Source organism: Ursus maritimus, unplaced genomic scaffold, assembly GCF_017311325.1.
Source record: "Ursus maritimus isolate PB19 unplaced genomic scaffold, ASM1731132v1 scaffold_7, whole genome shotgun sequence".
NCBI lineage: Eukaryota > Metazoa > Chordata > Mammalia > Carnivora > Ursidae > Ursus > Ursus maritimus.
In genome coordinates, this window is record NW_024426885.1 from 18,930,165 (window position 1) to 18,948,825 (window position 18,661).

The 18,661-nt window shown below is 42.3% G+C and overlaps 1 long non-coding RNA gene across 1 annotated transcript in view; it reads left to right on the top strand.

Annotated features, from left to right (window-relative positions):
- Window positions 1–397: 397 nt before the first annotated feature.
- Window positions 398–18,661, top strand: part of LOC103657032 — a 69,040-nt gene continuing 50,776 nt past the window's right edge. The window contains exon 1 of the long non-coding RNA XR_005833226.1: window positions 398–477. This is a non-coding gene — a long non-coding RNA (uncharacterized LOC103657032). The remainder of the gene's footprint in view (window positions 478–18,661) is intronic.

An 18,661-nucleotide genomic window follows, 5' to 3' on the forward strand; every position in this document is an offset into this window, starting at 1 on the left:
GGGGCGAGTCGTGTGCGGGCCGCATGAAGACGCCCCCGTCCTCAAGTGGGCCGGGGCAGGTGGGCGATCGGCCTTCTAAGAGCCGCGGCCATGGCACAGGGTCTCCTGGGCGTTGGCCTGGCGAGCTGAGGGCGCTGAGTGCAGCCGGACGGGCCGGGGTCCGAGGGCAGCGTGAGTTGGGGCAGGAAGGCAGGGCTAGGGGGAGAAGGAGCTGGGGGTGGCCGGGCGGCGGCGCGCCGGCTGCTGGGCGTCTGCACCGAAGCCGGAGCCGCTGCTGCTCCGCCGCGTTCACGGTGGACTGGTTTTATAGCCCCAGGATCAAGCTGGCGTTGCCGAGCAGCCGGCGTCAGCCCCCACGTGGGAAACCGACCCTCCCCCGCCCCTTGCGCCTCCCCTTCGCGGGTCTAGCGTCCGCGCCCGGCGTGGGACCTTGGGGAGCGCTGCCCCCCTGGCGGGACCGGCTCTTTGGAGAGATGGGTACGTTGAGCGAGGGGTTTAAAGAACGTGCCCGGGGAGTGGGAGCGGCCCCTGCTGGGAATTGGCCGAGCAGCTCCGGGCCGGCCCAGCGGAAAGCAGCGGACACCGGGGGAGTGCCCCCATCGAGCTGGGTCCTGGGAGGAAAGAGAGTTGGGGACCCTGGCCCGAATCGGGAGCAGCACCCACCGGTACCAGTAGCATCCGAAGCAGCCTGGTCCTAGGCCAGGCCGCTCTCGTCCGCAAGTACTCCTGGCCGCGAGGCGAGTGGGGTCCTGGTGAGAAAGGAAGGCACGGGTTCGCATCGAACCCAGGGGGCGGAATGGGAAGTACCCCCGGGGAGTGGGACCCGCCCGAGTCCAGAGCTCCGCTCTGGGGAGAGGAGGCCACTTGTGGTGTGAGCCACAGAGGAGTCTGCGGGACATCGACGGCCGGGCGTCTGGACCGCGCCCCCTTACACCGCGGTGAGGAGGGGTCCTGGAGGCGGCGGCCACGCGCCACGACTGAGCGAGGGCGCACTGACACCTGCTGGCAGCTCGTCGTCACGGCCGCCACGCCGGGAGCTTTCTTCCGCGTTTGCAGTCCTTTGCCTACAGCGCCTTCTATTTCAGGCCAAGTTTGGGTCCGAGCTCAGGAAAGGAGAACCCAGATTTTAAATTGCACTTTGTCACGTTGCAGAAATCTTCCTAAAGCATATACTTCGTGTGTCGGGAGTGGGAGTTCGCTGAGAAGGTCCTCTTGGGAAGGGCTCAGCAGGCATCAGAGCCCAGGACCGGCATCCCTGCCTGGCTAAGACATGGCCCACAGCTCCCGAAGATCCGAGAGGCCTGGAGCCTACCCTAACGATTGCCCAGTCCTAACCCGCTCTGAACCATTTTGTCTTTGTGGAGGCAGCAAAGCTAGACTCCACCCCCTCCCCGCCCGCATTTCAGATGCATACACACCGTCTTTCAGTTAAGGAGGGGGGTGCTGGTCAAAAGAAGAGAGAATCTTTTCCCTGTTCTTTCTGACGGGAATAGCATGGAGTGAGGTGAATGGCTCGTTTTTCTCAGCATGCTGGTTCTCCTACAATAGATCTTAACAACTTCGGGAGTACCAGCTTGTACCGTGCTATCTGCGCTTTTCAAATCAGCAGGCAGTTAAGAGTAAGCCCAGGAGGATAGGAACTGGTAACAGGAGAGATTAACAGAAAAGTTAAAGAAAAGTGGCCTTATTGAGGGACTGATAAAACAGAATACCTTAGGTAATTACCTAAGCTGGAAGTTCAAGTTCCCCAGATCGGCTCTCTGCGTGGCTCAGGGTGCAGGCTCAGGTCTGGCTAGGCGCTCGCGGTAAACGCAGGGCCATGAGCATGGCATTCAGCCCCCGCTGATGTCTGCAGCGCGCACGGGTGACAGAGTCGTTGAAGCCGCTGCCCCTGATGGGCAGAGTCAGGAAGGCTGTATTTTTTCAAAGTATTTCCCAGAGTCTCATTTGACTTCAGTGCTCTCATCTCCCAATCTCTGATCCAGTCGGGTGACCTCCTCCACCAGTCCTAATCTAAAGGAAGCTGAGAAGACAGAATTTCCTTCTTCTGTTGAGCCCATCACTTCCCATCTTCTGCTCGGAATCTCGGCTCTGAGTCTCACGGCAGGGGGCAGAAAGAAGGCACGAGGCTCCGTTGGCTAGGTGATTACACTCATTTTTGCACAGCAACCCAGAGCCCCTAACCTCAAGTATGAATGATGAGAGAGACAAAAATCCAAGCCCCTAACCTCAAGTATGAATGATGAGAGAGACAAAAATCCAAGCCCCTAACCTCAAGTATGAATGATGAGAGAGACAAAAATCCAAGCCCCTAACCTCAAGTATGAATGATGAGAGAGACAAAAATCCAACCCGAGGCAGAACTTCGGGAGGGAGTACTGACGGCCATGGCTGCCCACCTCCGTATCCAGGCGAACAGGCTGCTGGCCTCCCCGGCTCATTTCAGAAGCAAGACGGAAAGTGAAAACACAGGCCGCAGTACTTTCTTTTCTTGGATCTCTGCTGCTAGCTTGTGTATGACCTCTCTTGTCGCATTTTCTAAATGCTTCCCAAGCAGCCAATCAGTTCTTTGATTCCTGGGTTTGGAGTCTTTTCTACTAAAATCAAAATAGGTCTTTCAAGGAACCGAGGTCTCTGAGACCAGTACCCAACAATTAGCTGGCTTTGGCGAGGTACCTCCGAGGATCCTGTCCAGGGCTGTATCCAGAGCCCTTCGCCCGCAGAGCTCCTCCTTCTTGTACGCATACCTTGTCACCGGAGGCGTCCCTCCTTAGTTTGACACACAGGGTCCGTCTATCTGAGCTTAAAAAGCTAAGTGGGCACCATGATTTTTTGCTAGAAGATTTAGTGCTGGACTAGCTGAATGAGACAGCACTAAGCAGAGAGACACCCACAAAGACAATACTTCTTAACCAGGCCTGTATATCAGTGTTGCCGGGGAAGGTCAAATGCGCTTATCAATGCTCACCACGCAGTTACGATTCGTCAGGTCTGTGGTGGGAGGCAGCCTGTGTATTTGAAGGGTTGCTCGGCGGGTGCTAAGAAGCACGCTCAACACTCATCTAAAGGGAGCGAGGGAACTGGATAGGAGGTGTTACTAATAGCTTACCTTTTCTTTTCCTTCTTCCTTCCTTCCTCCCTTCCTCCCTCCCTTCTTTTTCTTTCTTTCTTTCTCTCTTTTCTTTCTTTCTTTCTTTCTTTCTTTCTTTCTTTCTTTCTTTCTTTCTTTCTTTCTTTCTTCTTTCTTTCTAAGGCTTGACTAAGGAAAATAAACCACATGTCTCATTAGCTTGAGCTCCTAGGCTGTGATATAACCGTCACAAATAGAAGTTTGGACACACAAACATAGGCCACACACCCACGCACACAGACTGTACTTAAACACACATTCTCATCCATCGGAACACGATGAGCTGGTGGGGAACACCATGTTCCCACTGCTGCCCATGCCACGTGCACAGCTGGAACCGAGTGCTGCGGCGAATGACAGACATCTGTCAAGTCCCTGTATTGTCGACACGGGGGTGGTGGGAGGGCAGTCACTAGAAAAAAATTCTATTGCTCCCTCTGAGCCATTATTTAATTCCTCCACTTTCTCGTACCTGTGCCGGAGCCCTTCGGGATCACGCTGTAACTGAAGGGGGTTGTAAGCCAAAAGAAAACAAGGACAAGCGTGCTGTTGGGCGACGCTAGCTTACTTCCCACCTTCCATGCGTCTCATCCCTAACTGCCAGTCAGTCCTGCTGTGCTCACAGACGTGAGCAAGCGGTCCCACCACGGCCCCCTTCTCTGTCTCTAGAGTACTAGCGCGTCTCGCCACCGTCCCTCAAAGATGAAGCCGGCTGTCTTCTGCACCCCCGGCCAAGACCTAGAAGAGAGCACTGTGCCAGGGTCGGCGGCAATTTCTTCAGGATGCAAGGGAAGCCTGGGCTTCTCTCTGGCTCCCTGCTGCTGCCCCCGCACCACCACCCCCCCCCCCCCGCTGTGGGACATGTTTGTGTTTCCACTACAGTGTGACTGTGGAGGGAGGTGCCCATACAGGAACCTTGTCATCACCTCCTCCAGTCCTCCAGGGCAGTCCCCACACATAAGTGCCCTCTCCCACCACATCCAGGTGATTATCTTGCCTGTTTTGTCCAGAGCGTAAGGCAAAGCAAACCTGGAATCAGTTATGTCAAGTGATGGCTATTCATCAGGTATAATAGGTGAGCCGCAGCCACTGTGCCTGGGTGTAAAGGAGACATTTGTCACCGATGTTAATAACTCTTAAACTAACATTCATTAATCTAGGTAGGTAAGGTGAATTCATCCTTCACATTTACTCAAAGAAACCATGGAGACACAGTGCCTGAAACATAACACACACACACGCACACACTCACACACACACTCACACACAGACACACTATTTGAGAGGTGGTCTGGCTATCAATGCTCCCTGGAAATGATTTCACAAACTCCAAAAGAAATCCATCTTTCTAACCAGAAAAATCAGAAAAGGGGTTCCTGGAAGTGTACAAGTGAGGAAGCGTACAAGAGGGGAGCCCAGAGAGATGGGAGAAGGGGTCCTCTAAGTCCGTGAATGGCTGACATTAACCCCGGCTGCCCTGCGAGCTGTGCACGCGCGGGACCAACAGAGTGAGGCAGAGCAGAGGCTCCAAACGCTTCACTTTGGAGACAGTGGCCATAAAAGGAAAGACAAAACCTGTGATCTGAAACCAACCTTAACACAGCTATGTATTTGCTCAACCTTGTAACACTGATAGAATAATTTCAGAATTGCTTCTTCACCTATACCACTCCAAAAAAAAAAAAAAAAAAAAAAAACAAGCACTAAAGAGAGTTCAGAGATTACAGTATGCTAAGTGAAAGAAGCCAGACACAGAAGTCATGGATTGTACGATTGCATTTCCGTGCAATATCCACAGTGGGCAGATCCATAGAGACAGATGGCAGGTTTGTGGTCGCCGTGCTTCCAGAAGGCAAAATAGGGAGCAAGCCCTTTTCGGGTATGAGGTTTTTTGTGGGGGTGATGAAAATGTTTTGGAAATAGATAGAGGTGGTAGTTGCACAACATTATGAAATAGTCACTTTAAAATGGTTCATTTTAAAAAAATAAATAAAATGGCTAATTTTGTGTTATCTGAATTTCATCTAAAATTCTTTTCAAATATTTTATTTATTTATTTATTTATTTATTTATTTATTTATTTATTTGAAAGAGAGCATAAGCAGGGGGAGCTGCAAAGGGAGAGGGAGAAGCAGGATCCCTGCTGAGCAGAGAGCCCAACGTGGGACCCAATCCCAGGACCCCGGGATCATGACCAGAGCTGAAGGCAGACGCTTAACTGACTGAGCCACTCAGGCGCCCTTCACCTAAAATTTTTTTAAAGGAGTTCGGAAATTGTAAGCAGTTCTCCCCTACCTCAAGGCAAATATAATTTTGTATGCTTGTTTGCTTCCAGTGTTCTTTTTCGTTTCCCCTTCCTATTTACTTTACATTGTGAATACGCAAAATGTGCTTCCAAAAGTCAAAACTATACAGAAAAGGTAGCAAAGTGTCTACCCCATCGTGATCCCTTCTACCGTCTTGCCCCACCTCCACCACTTCAACCAGCTTTACTGTCTTCCTTCTATAAAGATAAGCAAACAGTGGATCTCCTGTGAATCATTCATCAGTTCCTAAAGACCTTGTTTTCATCTGCTTTTATGTATAGCTGCGTGGCACTCCGTGGTGCGTACATATCCTGGCTTATTCAATCAATTTCCTATGCTTGGGCCTTTTGGAGTTTCCAATACTTTGCCATTATAAAGAGCGCTGTAATGAATAACTTCGTGCATGAGCACTTTCATTATGTTGGAAACATAGCTTGAGTTTAAATTCCTAGGAGTGGGACTGCTGGGTTAAAGGGCAAATGCGTATGAAGTTTAGTTAGATCCTGCTGCGTTTCCCTCCGCAGGTCTTGCACCATTTTGCATTCTCACCAGTCACGTATGAGAGTGCCCATTTCCCCAGAGTCTTGCAAATGGAGCATATTGTCAAACTTTCAAATTTTGCAAACCTGATGGGCGAAAAATAGTATATCTCATTGTAGCCTGAATTTGCATTTCTCTTATGAGTACAGCTAAACATCCTTTCCAGATCTACAGAGGTCAATTTTACATCTTTTTGTCAATTGTCTATATTTTTAGCTAATGTTTCTATTATTCTATTTAGCTATTTTGGTCATAGTTAGAAAGGTTTTCTCACCTATGTTTTCTTCTCATTATTCATATAGTTTTAATTTTTACATTTAGATTTTGAGTTCATTCTTATGATCTAATTTTAACTTTTTCAAAGAGCTGCCCACTTGTCTCAACACCATTTATTTAGAAGACCATATTTTCCCTAGTGATTTGAGACACTATCTGTATCATATGTATTTTTTCTATGTAAGTGAGGCAATTTCTGAATTTTCTATACCAATCCGCTGGTCTGTCGATACATGCACCAGTATCACATGTGAAATTTCAGCATCTCTTGGGGCGCCTGGGTGGCTCAGATGGTGAAGCGTCTGTCTTCAGCTCAGGTCACGATCCTGAAGTCCTGGAATCGAGCTCTGTGTCAGGCTCCCTGCTCAGTAGCAGAGTCTGCTTCTCCCTCCCTCCCTGCCCCTCACTCTCAAGTAAATAAATAAAATCTTAATAATAATAATAAAAGCTTTAAATTTTTTTCACTATATTTTATTACCTGTCTGATAAGTCTAGTCCCCTCTCATAGCTCTTCCCTTTCAATGCTCTCCTCGGTATCCTTGCATATTAATTTTTTCATAAAAACTTTAACATCAACTTGTTTTGCTCCACACAAACTCACAGGTATTTTTTTCACTAAAATTTTTAAAATTCTTTATTTAAATTCAATTTAGTTAACATATACTCTGTTAGTTTCAGGGGTGGAATTTAGTGGTTCATCATTTGCATGTAATACCCGGTGCTCATTACATCACATGCCCTCCTTAATGCCCGTCACCCAATTATCCCTCCCACCCTCCCACTCACCTTCCCTCCAGCAACCCTGTTTGTTTCCTAGAATTCAGCATCTCTTGTGGTTTGCCTCCGTCTCTATTTTCACCTTATTTTATTTTTCCTTCCCTTCCCCTATGTTCATTTGTTTTGTTTCTTAAATTCCACATATGACTGGAATCATATGTTGTCTTTTCTAACTGGCTTGTTTCACTTAGCATAATACCCTCTAGTTCCACCCACACCATTGCAAATGGCAAGATTTCATTCTTTTTGATGACCCAGTAATATTCCATTATATATTCCATTATATATACATATGTATGTATATGTATGTATATATGTGTATGTATATATATGTATACACACACACATATATATATGGTATGTTGCTTTTAAGTGGTATCTTTCAACTGTCTTCGGCACAACTACCTCTCTTTTCCTCTCTCTCCCTTCTCAACAATTTTATCAAGATCTAACTCACATACCACAATTCATCCACTTAAAGTACACAATTCAACGATTTTTAGGATATTCATAGAGTTGCAGAAGCACCCCCACAATCAATTTTAAGAAATTTTCATCACTCCAAAAAGGAATCCTGTACCAATTAGCAATCACTTTCCCTTTCCCCCCCTTCTCCCAGCCCAGGCAAGCATTAATCCACTTCCTGTCTCTACAGTGTTCCCTCTACTGGACATTTCATGTAGATGGAGTCATATAATTTGTGGCCTTTTGTGACTGGCTTGTTTCATTTAGTATGCTTTCAGTGTTTACCCATGTTGTAATATAGTCAGTATTCTTTCTTATTTATTGCCAAATACTATTGCATTTTGTGGGTACATCACATTCTATTTATTCATTAATTGATGATTAGTTCATTATTTGCACTTTTAGCTATTATTAATAATGCTACATGAATATTAATGTACAAGTTTTTATGTAGACACATGTTTTCATTTCCCTTGGGTACATATCTAGGAGTTGGGTCATCTAGTAGGTCTATGTTTAACATTTTGGAACTTCTAGACTCCTCCAAAGCATCTGCACCATTTTACATTCCCACCAGCAATTTGAGCATTCCAGTGTCTTCACGTCCTCACCAGTGTGCACTATTAGTTGTCTTTTTTATTACAGCCATCCTACTGGGTGGGAAGTGGTATCTGTTGCGTTGATTTGCACCCCCTCTCCCCTTTTTTGGATTGCATCCTTTCTACTTTGCCAGAGCATTTAATAGTTGCATATTCTTCTTTACCCTCACTCCATCCTTGTTCTAATCTCAATTCTACAATTAAATATCCAAAATCCTCAGTTGGTATTTGTTTTTTCAATCATCTTTTGACTGACTAGTATGCACCGTCTATGACATTCTTCAGGAAGGACTCATGTTTATGGTATCACCCAAGATCTTGCACATGCAAAACTGCTTGTAGCCTTGAACTTGAAGAACAGCTTGCATGTATGTAATAATCACGGCTCACACTAGGTTTCTTGAAAATGATGTTCTGCTGTTGCTGTGCTTTCCATGTTGTTTTTGAGAACTCTGATGTCTCTCAGTCTCTTGTCTTTGTAAACTATCGTTTGGCTGGGGGCTTTAAGAACTTCTTCAAATCTTTAAGTCTCATAGTTTTGCTATGGTCTTCCAAGTCAGTTACTCTGATCACTTTTCCTGGGTACCCGTGGGCCCTTTCAATGTGTACATACAGATCTTCCTTGTTTCTGGAAAGTCATCTTCCCCATAGCCACTCTGATGACCTATCAAATCTTTACTTGGATTCAGTATTTTTGGCATTTACTGCTGAATTTCCTCTTGTTGGGGTACGTTTATCTGTGCTTCTTAATCCTCCCATCCCCTAGTCTCCACACTCACAGACCTGTAGCAACAGTGAGCCGTGGAAATTCCTTTAGAATTTGTTTTCTGTCTTCTGGTCATGCTGAAGACGTGGGTCACGTGTGGTTTTATTTGGTCTTGCTAATTTCGTGAAAGGTGGGGGACAGGTGTAGAGGGCTCAGGGGTGCTGGGGAAATTCAAAGTTAGGCAGCTGCCTTGTTCTCCGCACCTGGAAGTTCTGACCAGGCTGAAATAAAGCCCAGAGGTAAGTCCGGGCTAAAATACAAAAGCAAATCAGACCCCATCGAATGTTGCTTAATGACATACATAACCTGGCCTATATATCCTGCTGTATTAAAAACCTCCGTTTGTTTCAAAGTTTTGGCTGCAAACGGGCCTGGTTTTTGCAATATTGTGACATACTTTATGACAGCAGAAAGGCCTTCTAAGAAACAAAGACTGTGAGCGCTACCCACCATCCCAGCTAACTGTTTCCAGGTATAGGGAAAGGTGCTGATAAGAGTATTCAAATCTCTGATTTTTAGACGAAGAAATGTAGATGGGGGCAGAGCAACGCAGAATGTCACTGAATTAACTCAGATTGAGGGGACTGGATTTTACTTCAATGATTTTGACATAACATATCTGCATTGACCCTGAAAGCTTATATGCAATAATATTCATACGTGTCTTTTAATATGCCCACATGCGTGCATCTGCACACACACACACATGCCACACAATAGCTGATGGGCAAGTTACGTAAAGGTGATTCCTCATAAGCCCGTTTTTTTGTTTTTTTTTTAATTTCTAAATCTAAGCTGGAAATTTACTTTAAGCCTCTTGGCACTTTTGAAACACACAGGCCTGTAATCTCAATCAGTTTCCTCTACTTTCTTACCCTGAGCCCACACAGTCATCACTTAACCTCTGTGAACCTCAGTGTCAGCATCTGTAAACTGGGAATAATAGAACTTATTTCCTGTGGTGGGAATTAGATGAGATAATGCATATTAAGTGCTTAATAATACTGCCTACCATATACTAATGGCTAATTAATGATATGTATCATTACTAATATTGCTAATTATTTCCTACTCTTTTATGTATAAGTGGTATACAGAAGGTAAACAGGATGGGAAGTAAAGGCTACCAAGAGTGCAAAGAGAGGCCACAAAGTAGAAAGAGACCTCCCCTCCAAAAGATGTTTTGTGAAAGATAGCTTGGTAATGATGCATGTTTAAGGATACTGTTTTCTAAAACCCTAGAAGAGTCTAAGAGTCCTCACATACCCTCGCATGGATCTTAGCACAGAGTCCATTATGCTAGGGAGCACTGTTCATGAGCAGTGGAGAACCATATTGGAACGTCTAGGCAGCTATGCATAGAGACCAGGGTAGAAAATGTGTTTCCGATAAATCTCAGATAACATTAACCCAGGTAATCCAGAGATCTGAAGGGACCAACTCAGACAAACGAATGTCTTTTCCACCAACGCCTCGGTATCTGCCCTAGTTGGTGATGAGACTTCACTGCGTTTTTTTCTATTTTTACAATATTTTTCTCAGATCACAAAAATATTTATTTCTTGTTTTTCTCAACATTAGAATGTAATGAGTCAGAAGACTGCTGCTTGTGAGGAAAAGAAGTGAACATTTTAAAATAGGAAAGTCACACTAGAGAAATGCAGAAATGTCATTTTAAGATTACATTTTGGTGAAGGCAATTAGTAAGTTTTTAACAGACATTATCCAAACAAAATAAACTTTAAAAAGTGGCATGAGTTTAACAATATTGATTGCAAAATGAAACGCCTTTTTTTCTGTGCAGAAGAGGGACTAACCATGCTCACTGCTAGCATGGTAGGATTCAACATGCAGTGTCTGGGAATGTTAGCATGTTATCCAGGGTAACTCTGAGAGTTGCTCAGTAACTGCATGTGAGGGCTTATAAGTCACCTGTACAGCCAGGAGCAAAATAGTGCAAAATCATAAAGAGATGATACTTTGAGGCTGCTTTTTGCCACTCGGGGCATCAGAGTACTGCCATAATTTCCTGGAGAAAGCACAGGAGTTGATTTAACACCCACCAAAACAGGTAACAACTAGAGGATTTCTGAGAAAAATGGTGTCTCAAAATTTCAGAGGCTAGCTATACACCTACTAGAACGGCTAAAATGAAAAAAATAATACTGTGTCAGACAAAATGTGGAGCTATTGGAATTCTTACACATTTACTGGTAGATATGTAAAGTAATTCAACCACTTTGGAAAATTGTTCAGCAGTATCTATTAAAGCTGAACATACGTATATTCTACAATAATTTCATTCTTAGGTATATATTCAACAGACATGCACATACATGTTTATTAAAAGACACATTAAAAATATTCATAGAAACTCAAAACGAAATAATTTTAATATCTATCAATGGTAGAATAGTTAAATAAATTGTGGTATATTCCCAGGATGAAATGCTATATAGCCATGCAAATCACCAAACTACAACTGGATGCAACCCTATGAATCTCATTTGTAATTTGCATACTCTCTGTCCTCTTCCCATCCTCCACCTTTTTTTTTTTAGACTTTATTTTTTAGAGCAGTTTTAAGTTCACGAAATTGAATGGAAAATAAAGTTCCCATATATACCCTCCCCCCTACCTACCTACCTACACACACACGCGCGCGTGCACACACACAGCCTTTCCAAACATCAGTATACTGTACTACAATGGTACATTTGTCACAACTGATGAACTAACATTGACGCCTCATTATCACCAAAGTCCACAGTTTATACTAGGGTTCACTCTTGGTTGTATATTCTATGGATACAAATGTATAAGAACATTTATCTCCCGTCATAGTATCATACAAAATAGTTTCACTGTCATAAAAATCCCGTGCTCCTTCTAATCATCCCCACAAAGTCCTTGGCAACCACTGATCTTTTCACTGTCTCAATAGTTTTGCCTTTTCCAGAATGTCATACAGTTGGAATCATACAGTATATAACCTTCTCAGATTGGCTTTTTCACTTAATAATATGCATTTAGGGTTCTTCCTGTCTTTCATGTCTTTTCATGCCTTGATAGCTTATTTTTGGCACAGAATATTTCATTGTCTTAAAGTACTGCAATTTACCCATTCGTCTACTGGAGGACATCCTAGTTCCTTCCCCAAGTTTTGGCAATTATAAATAGACTCTCAAAAACATCTGAGTACAGGTTTTTGTGTGGCCATGTTTTCAACTCATTTGGTAGGTACCTAGGAGCATGTAGAGGTCTAGTTTTGTAAGAAACTGCCAAACAGTCTTTAAAAGTGTCTGTACCATTTTGCATTCCTACCATTAATGAATGACAGTTCCTATTGCTCCTCATTCTCACGTTTGTTTTCAGGGTTTTGAATTCTAGATTTTCTAATAGGAGTGCAGTAGTATCTCATTGTTTTATATTTTCAATTCCCTACTGACATATAATGTTAAGCATCTCTTCAAATATTTATTTACCATCTGTTTATCTTCCTAGGTGAGATGGTTTAGATCTCTTGACCATTTTTTAATTGGGCTAGGTTTTTTATGTTGAATTCTAAGAGATCTTTGTAAAAATTTTTGTAAGTCCTTTATCAGATAAGTCTTCTTCTGCATATATTTTCTCCCAGTCATGGCTTATCTTCTCATTTTTTTGCCAGTGTATTTCACAGAACAGCATTTTTAAATTTTAATGAGACCCTCCTTATTTCATAGACCATGACTTTGGTATTGTACCTAAAAGGTCAACACCAGATCCAAAATCATCTAAACTATCTCCTCTATTATTGTCTATGTGTTTCATAGTTTTGTATTTTACATTTAGGTATATGGTTCATTTTGAGTTAATATTTGTGGAAGGTTTAAGGTCTGGATTTTATTATTATTATTATTATTATTATTATTATTATTTTACATATGGATATCTAGTTGCTCCAACACAATTTGTTGAAAAGACCATCCTTTCTCCGGTGCATTGTCTTTGCTCCTTTGTCAAGGATCAGTTGACTGTATTTGCGTGGGTCTATTTCTGCGGCCTCTATTCTGTCCTATTGACTCCTCTATTCTTTCCCTAATACCACACTCTCTTGATTACTGCAGCATTATTTAACTCTTGAAAGTAGATAGCATTAGTCCTCAACTTTGTCTTTCTCCTTCAACATTGTGTCAGGGATTCTGAGTCTTTTGCTTTTCCTTACAGATTTTAGAATCAGTTTGTCAATATCCACAAAATTTTCTAGAATTTTGATTGGGATTATGTTGAATCTAGAGATTAAGTTGAGGAAGAACTGACATCTTGACTGTTGATTGATATCTTACCAATGAACATAGAATCAGTCTCCATTTTATTTAGCTATTGGTTTCTCTTATCAGAGATTTGTCTTTTTCATCATGTAGATCTTATACATATTTTGTTAGATTTATACCAAAGTATTTCACTGTTTGGATGCTAATGTTAAATGGTATTGTTTTTAATTTCAAATTCCTATTCTTTGCTAGTATATAGGAAAGCAATTGACTTTTGTATATGAACCTTGAATCCTGCAACCTTAGTATAATCACTTATTATCTAGGAGTTTTTTGTCAATTCTTTGGATTTTTTACATAGATGATCATGTCATCTACAAAGACAGTTTTATTTCTTCCTCCCTAGTCTGTATGATTTTTATTTCATTATCTTCTGTTATTGCATTAGCTAGTACTTCTAGTATGTTTGAAAAGGAAGAAAGCAATGAGAAGAGACATCCTTGCCTTCTGTTCTTAATAGAAAAGCTTCTAGTCTCTATTTAGTATGCTGTTAGCTGTAGGGTTTGTTTTTTGTAGATGTTCTTTATCAAGTTGAGGAAGTTACCCTCTATTCTTAGTTTCTTGAGATTTTTCATAAATGGATGTTGTTTTATCAAATGCTTTTTCCACAACTTTTATGATCATGTGATTCTTCTTTAGTCTGTTGATATGATGGACTATATTTATTTTGGAAAATTAAAATGGCTTTGCATATCTGGAATAAATCCCACTTGGTCATGATGTATACATTTTTTAATTCAAATTTTGCTGAGGATTATTGCATCAATGTTTGTAAGAGACCAGCACTTTTCTTGTAATGCCTTTGTCTGGTTTGGTATTAAAGGGATGATGGCCTCATAGAATGACTTACAAAGTATTGCCTCTGCTCCTATCTTTTGGAAGAGATTGTAGTGAATTGGTATCAAATCTTCCTTAAATGTTTGGTAGAATTCACCAGTGAAAACATTTGGCCCTGGTGCTTTCTATTTTGGAAGGTTATTAATTAGTGGTTCAATTTCATTACTAGAATTAGGCCTATTCAGACTATTTCCTGTGTGAGTTTTGGCAGATTGTGTCTTTTGAGGAACTGGTATATTTTATCTTGGTTATCAAATTTGTGGGCACAAAATTGTTGATAATATTCCTTTATTATCCTTTTAATGTCCATGGACACTATGACTATTGCCTGTTTTTTATTTCTGTTATTTCTAATTTATGTCTTCTTTTTCTAGTTAGCCTGGCTAGAGTCTTCTCAATTTTACTGATGTTTTGAAACCAGCTTTTGGGTTTTGATTTTTTTTTCTGTTGATATCCTGTTTTTTATTTCACTGATTTATGCTCTAATTTTTTTTATTTCTTTTCTTGTACCTACTTTGGATTTAATTTGGCCTGCTTTTCCCCTATTTTCCTAAGTTGAAAGCTAGATTGATTTGAGATCTTTCCTCTAATACATGCATTCAATACTATACATTTCCCTCTAGGCACTGCTTTTACTACAACCCACAGATTTTGATGTTCTATTTTCATTTTATTTTGTTCAAAATATTTTAAAGTTTTATTGAAAGTACTTTCAATTCATATTTAGAAATATATTTAATGTGCAGTACTTTCAGATTTTCAAGCTATGTTTGTTATTGATTTGTAGCATAATTCCATTGTGGTCTGACAACATACTTGTATGCTTTCTTTTAAATTTGTTTAGGTGTATTTATGGCCCATAAAGTGCTCTATTTTGATGATTGGTCCATGTGAGCTTGAGAAAAATGTGCATTCTGCTGTTGAGCGAAGGAGTCTATAGATGTCAATTACGGAGGGAGTTAAGATGGTGGAGGAGTAGGGGACCCCTTTTTCAGCCAGTCCCCTGAGTCGAGCTGGATAGGTACCAGACCAGCCTGAACATCCACGGAATCAGCCTGAGACACAGGAAGATACATCTGGATCTCTACAAATGAACATCTCCAGTGCTGAGTATTGAGGTACGAAGCGAGGAGCCGAGAAACGGGGCACAGATATCGGAAGATAAACGGAAGGGGGAGGGAGCCGCCGCGTTGGGGCACCGGGAAACGGTAGCCACCTGCACAGGGGAGCGGGTGGGCTCGCGGACCAGCACCCGCAAGAGAGCAGACTGAGACCCTGAGCCGGGGAACACGCACCTCCAGACTTCTCACAGAGCTCCGGTGCGCTCACTGGAACCAGACTGAGACCGGGACCTCCGGGAGCGCGCGGGGGCGGCTGGCGGTGTTAGAAACACAAAGGACAGAGATGCACCAGCCCTGGAAGTGAGGTCTGGGACGCTGGGTGTGGGGCGCACATCCCGGGACGCTGCAGGGTTGAGCAGCACCAACAGAAACAGAGTTAAAGTGGCCAGAACATCAGTGGAGAATGGTCCGCGATCCCTCTGCTCTGAGACAGAGGCTGAGATTCGGCCACTGCTGCTCTGACTCTCAGAAGAGGCACAGCAAACCACCAGGGAAAGCCGCCAGAGAACAAAAGCCTGGAAATACCAGCTCACAGCGTGCCCATTCCCATCCCCCCTCACAGGGGACATGGAGACTCTACCCAAACAGGGTTGTCTGAGTATCAGTGTGGCAGGCCCCTCCCCCAGAAGGCAGGCTGAAAAATCAAGAAGCCCACATCCCTAAGAATCCCTATAAAACAAGGGGGACACAACTCTGGGTCCTAATAATTTGGGCTCTGGAAAACTCGCAACCTCCCTCATCAGAATGACGAGAAGGAGAAATAAGCCCCAGCAAAAAATTGAGTCTGTAAGCCTCTAGCACAGAACTACATGGATATGGATATAACCAAATTTGACAGTAATGGAATTCAGATAACAATGGTCAAGATAAGTGTAGACTTGAAAAGTATTAACGTAAAATGTTAAGAGAACATAGATCTCTAAGGGTCAGAAATGAGAGCTAATCAGTGAGAAATTAAAAATTCTATGAGCCAAATGCAGTCAAAACTAGAGGCTCTGACGGCCAGGGTGAATGTGACAAAGAACGAATCAGCAAATTGGAGGATGGGTTAGTAGAAGAGAAAGCTAAAATAGAATCTGACTTAAAATCCACGCTCAAGAATGATAGTTGGAGATTACTGATTCAATGAAATGTTCCAGGCCAGAATCACTCGTGGATCCCCAAGGGGTGGAGAAAACAGAGGTCTAGAAGAGATATTTGAACAAATTGTAGCTGAATACTTCCCTCTAGCAAGGGAAACAAACATTCGTAAAAAGTAAGAGGCGAGAGAGGACCTCCCTCTAACCAACTAACAAACCCTATGCCACGTCATGTCATAGCATTTCGCAACTATTAGATCCAAGGATACAGTATTGAAAGCGCTCAGGTAAGTTCCAAATCACGTACAGGCAAAGAACTCAGAATTACGTCAGACCTGTCTACACAGACCAGAATAGAGAGAAAGGGTTGGGGGGCATTTTTAGAAGCTCTTTCAGAGAAAATATGTCGCCAAGATCCTTTATCCAGCAAGGCCGTCATAGAATTTATTTAGAATAAAGACCTTTCCAGAATCACCAGTCATTGACCAATTTGTAACCACGAAACCAGCCTACAGGAGATATTAAGGGGTTCTATAAAGGTAAAAAGGCCCCAAGAGCGACAAGGCAACAGAAGTCAGAATCGGAGAAATAAAGACTTTACTGGCAACATGGCATCATTAAAATCACATCTCTAATATTCAGTCTCAACGTAAATGGCCTAAATGCTCCACAAATATGACACAGGGTTGAGATTGATAAAAGACATGATCATCCATTTGCTGTCTAAAGAGACTCATTTTGAACCTAAAGATACATTCAGACTGAAAGTAAAGGGATGGAATACCATCTTTCACGCCAATGGACCTCAAAAGAAAGCTGGGGTAGCAATTCTCATATCAGACAGGTTGGATTTTAAACTAAAGACTATAGTTAGAGACACAGAAGGGCACTATATTATTCTTAAAGGATGTATACAACAAGTGGATATGACAATTATAAATATATATGCCCCCAACAGGGGAGAAGCAAGAAGCACAAGCCAACTCTTAACCAGAATAAAGAGACATATAGATAAAAATACATTAATAGTAGGGGACCTCAACACTCCACTATCAGAAATAGACAGAAAACCCATGCAAAAAATCGACAAAGAAACAAGGGCTTTGAATGCCATAGTCGAGTTGGACCTCATAGATATATATAGAATACTACACCCCAGAACCAAAGAATACTCATTCTATTCTGATGACCATGGAACATTCTCAAGAACAGACCGTGTTCTGGGACACAAAACAGGTCTCAACCGATACCAAGAGACTGAAATTATTCCCTGTATATTCTCGGACCACAACGCTTTGAAATTGGAACTCAACCACAAGGAAAAATTTGGAAGAAACTCAAACACTTGGAGACTAAGAACCATCCTGCTCAGGAATGACTCGATAAACGAGGAAATCAAAAATCAATTTAAACAATTTATGGAGACCAACGAGAATGAAAACACAACAGTCCAAACCCTATGGGATACTGCAAAGGCAGTCCTAAGGGGGAAAATACATAGCCATCCAAGCCTCACTCAAAAGAATAGAAAAATCTAAAATGTAGTTTTGATATTCTCACCTCAAGAAGCTGGAACAACAACAGAGGGACAGGCCTAATCCATGCACAAGGAAGCAGCTGACCAAGATTAGAGCAGAAATCAATGAATTAGAAACCAGAAGTACAGTAGAGCAGATCAACAGGACTAGAAGCTGGTTCTTTGAGAGAATCAATAAAATTGACAAACTGCTGGCAAGACTTATCCAAAAGAATAGAGAAAGGACCCAAATTAATAAAATAATGAATGAAAAAGGAGAGGTCAGTTAAACCAACACCAATGAAATTGAAGTTATTATTAGAAATTTTTATCAACAGCTATATGCCAATAAATTAAGCAATCTGAAGAGACGGAAGCCTTCCTGAAACCTATAAACTACCAAGACTGAAACAGGAAGAAATTGATTTTTAAACAGGCCAATTAATTATGAAGAGATTGAGTCAGTGATAAACAACCTTCCAAATAACAAAACTCATACCAGATGTTTTCCTGGGGAATTCCTAACAAACATTCAAAGAAGAAGAATACTTATTCTCCTAAAGCTATTTCAAAAATAGAAACAGAAGAAAAGCTACCAACTCATTCTATGAGGCCAATATTACCTTGATCCCTAAAACCAGCAAAGACCTCCCATCAAAAAGTGAGAATTACAGACTGATTCCCCTAATGAATGATGCCAAAAATCCTCAAACAAGATCCTGGCTAATAGAATCCTAAACAGCAATATTAAAAGTGATTATCCATCAGTGACCAAGTGGATTCATCCCGATGCAAGGGTGGTTCAAACATTGCAAATCAATCGGTGTCTTAGATTTATCCAGAAAGAAAATCAAAATCATGATTCTTCAATAGATGCAGAAAAGCATTTGACAAAATACAGCATCCTTTCCTGATTAAACCCCAGAGTGTAGGATG